This window comes from Arachis duranensis, chromosome 7 (assembly GCF_000817695.3).
Source record: "Arachis duranensis cultivar V14167 chromosome 7, aradu.V14167.gnm2.J7QH, whole genome shotgun sequence".
NCBI lineage: Eukaryota > Viridiplantae > Streptophyta > Magnoliopsida > Fabales > Fabaceae > Arachis > Arachis duranensis.
This window is the reverse complement of record NC_029778.3, coordinates 53,402,325-53,406,091: the sequence shown is the minus strand read 5'-3', so window position 1 is coordinate 53,406,091 and position 3,767 is coordinate 53,402,325.

Below are 3,767 nucleotides of genomic sequence, written 5' to 3'. Positions count from 1 at the left end.
TCGGGATTGTCTGTCTGGGACATCTAGCGGACACGATCCCGTAGCCACACAAGCTTCAGGGTGAACGACTCCTTCCTCTGCTCCGCCTACTGTGCTGCAACGGGAGGCCTGGCACCGAGGAGCTGCTCCACCAACTCCTACGTTTTCGTATGGTACCACCTACCAAAGTCATGGAGGCACCCCCGATGGGGTTACCGTGTGCGCATATGCCTAGGTGGTACGCCACGTCCTGTAGGGTGATAGGGACATCACCCCACGGGAGATGAAACGTGTGCGTCTCTGGACGCCATCGCTCCACCAGTGCCAAAACCAGAAAATTGTCAAAAGTAAAATCTCTAAGGGGCACGGTGTCACCGAATCCGGCCTCAGCCAAATACGGGACAATGGCGTCCTGTGGAGGTAAAGTATGGCTCACTTGCTGAGGCAATAGGAGGCGAGGCCTCTGAATAACGATAAACGAAAATAATAGTTAAATTATATAAAATCAATTATAACTTATAAATTATTTTTTAACATTTTAAAAAATTAATTTTACTTTTCATAATATTTATCTATCAAAAGTCTGAAGATTAATTATTTTTATTATTACTTTTATTACAAATTAAATAATATAATACAATAAAATAAAGTCTTAAATTTCTAATAAAATAAAAATATAAAAATTTATTAATATAACCACGGTTATACTATAATAGCATTAAATTTATAAATACTAACAACATAGCACAGGAATAACAGGGTTCCAAACTAATCATATTTATGTCATACCAACCTAACACAAGCGGATAAAGTTCTAAATTAAGCCGACAGACCTAACTCTTTACTCATATAGCAACGTTCCAGATCTTCATGACTACCCTAACAATGACAACATCATTAAATTTAACAATCATAACGAAACTAACCTCGAAGTCGGCCGCCCCGACGTAATGTGTCATCTCGTTCAGCCTATTCATGTCTCCGTCATTTTCCATTTCACGCGCCATCACCGCTTGGGTCAAAGGTATAGTCAGAAAGGGTTAAAAGAGGGGAGAAAGATGTTGACAAAGTGAAATTGAGACCTGAAAGTCAGCTGTAAACGACTTCTATATATAAGCACGTACAGACCATATTTCGTTTACAGTATAAACGAGATGACATGCAAACGAGATATAACAAAAAAATTTAAATCAATAAATTCTCTAAAAAATATTTATTTTCGTAAATATTATATTTATTTTATTTATTAAAATAAAAAATCCTAAAATTTTTTCATTGACTTTTTCATTTAATTTTAGCATAAAAAAAAAAGCGAAAACGAAAATAAATTAAGATAAGTAAACAGAAATACAGAGTGCATTATGTTTTGATCGCGCAATGACATTTCTAGGTTGTGACTTGCGATGACCATATTATGCACTAGATTAAATATGAGACTATTCATATACATTTAAATTAAGAATTTATATCCTCTAAAATGAAAAAATTAATAAAATAATAAAATAAAAAATTAATCATCATTACTGTAACTTTTATAAAATGTGTGTTTTATTATCTTAATTTAAAAGTAATCAATTATTCATTTTATTATTTTACCAATTTTTTTACTTTAAAGCATATTAATTTTAAATTAAAGGAAATTCAAAAAATTAGAAGAAAGAAATTATATTATGAGAGAGGAATAAGGACTTTTGTTGATATTTTATTGTCCAAATAAATACCACGTTCATTGATACTTATTGTGTAATGGAGATGTTTTGGTGAAAAAAAATAATTTAGTTCTTAAAGAATAATGTAAAATTATTTTAAATAAAGGCTGGGCTACACATACAAGTTTACAAGTTTACAAGTTGGCCCAGCCCAAATAGAAGTCACGCGCATGAAGAGAAATAACAACGCGCGTCAAAATCACGCGCTCAACACTCGAACGGTTACGTATGGCAGACTCTTCCACTTCTTCCACTTCTCAAAGCGCTTTGAAAACAAGGAAAACGTCCCATTTTCGAGCGAAAATCAAAGTTCAAAATATACAAATCGTTGTTCGAAACCTCCATCAAAACACCATCAAACTCTCCGTGAAGAATCTGAAGAAAAAACAAAGCAACAATACTCAACGTAAGTTCATTAAGATTCCTGTATATTTTACTTTTCTTCTACGTCGTTCTTCTAGGGTTTACTATTATTCTTGCTTCTTTGTTACACTGTTCTAAGTTCTACGTCGTTGTTCTAAGTTCTACGTCGTTCTACGTTGTTGTTCTAAGTTCTCCTGCTATTTTTGTTGATTTTTGGGGGTTTATTCCGTAGATTGGGGGGTGTATACTACTTAACCTTGTAATGTGGCTTGATATTGAAGCATGGTTGAGTGATATCTGACTGATATCTATATGGATGTATCTGAATAATATCTATGGGTGTATCTCACTGTTATCAATGGGTGTATCTTGTTGATATCTTTGGGTGTATCTGAGTCATATATATGGGTGTATTTTACTGTTATCAATGGGTGTATCTTATTGTTATTAATGGGTGTATCTGAGTCATATATATATGGGTGTATCTTACTGATATCTTTGGGTGTATTTTTCGTTTCAGAGAAAATGGCAGCAAGAAACCAAACCAAAGACCTTAAGTGTGCCACACATCTCCTAAGTGATAAGTTCAGAAACATGACTGAGGAGAAGAAGGCGATTGTCAGGGATCTCGGATTTGGTGGCTTGATGCACATCCCACCACTAAGGGTGCATCACCAACTGTTAAGGGAGCTGGCAAACAATTTCAAACTTGGGGAGAACAGATTGGAAACAGGATATGGTTCTTTCAAAATAACCCCAAGAAAAATAGGTCATGCGCTTGGGATCAATGCAACAGGTAACTAGCTTAAAATTATAGGTGTATATTAAGTTGTTGCTTGGGTGTATTTAAGTTGATGCTTGGGTGTATTTGAACCGACTTGGATACTTTGTTGTCTTCCTTTTTGTAGGAGATCTATTTCCTGAGAAAGTTGAGTATAAGAAACTTTCTGATGATGAAAAAATAATTTTTAGAAGATTCCAGGGTAAGACCCTCAAAAGTCTTACCGATGAAATGATGGAAATCGGCGTTGGCAACGAAGAGGAACGCCTGATGTTCAAGAGGATATTCATGCTCTACATACAGATGGCGTTCCTTTTACCAACAACGATAAACAAAATATCGCCCGTGCACCTGGCCCCAATTTTTAAGATGGATGGCATATCAGAGAGAAACTGGGGGGGGCATGTTTTGACCTTCATGATCAAGGGCATCACAGACTACAAGGAGAAGAAGAAGAAGGCAATTAATGGCTGCCTCTTCGCCCCGATAATAATCTACTTTCATCTTTCAAAAAACAAAGGAAAGAACAGGACTGAAAGACCACCAAAGCCCTGGATTGCCAACTGGACTAAGGAGCAGTTGGTGGAAAGAATGAATGAAGAGAGAGAGGAAACTTTGGTGAGTAATCATAATAAGTTGGTGTACTTTATTTACCCGAATGGTGCTAACTAAAATATCTCATGTTTCAGGGGATTGTGAAGATGGCAGAGATAAGAGAAAAAATGAAAAAAAAGAAAAAAAGAAAAAAAACAAGAAATCAAAAAAACAAAAAAAGGAAGGCGAGTCCAACATCGTCTTCGGAGACAGAAACTACTGACAGTGACACTTCTACCTCTGAGTCTGAGGCTCAAGAAGACTCAGAGGATTCAGGAAGAAAACACCCAAGCAAAAAGGAGAAAAAGTAAGTACCATACTTGGGTGTAATTTCTTTTTCG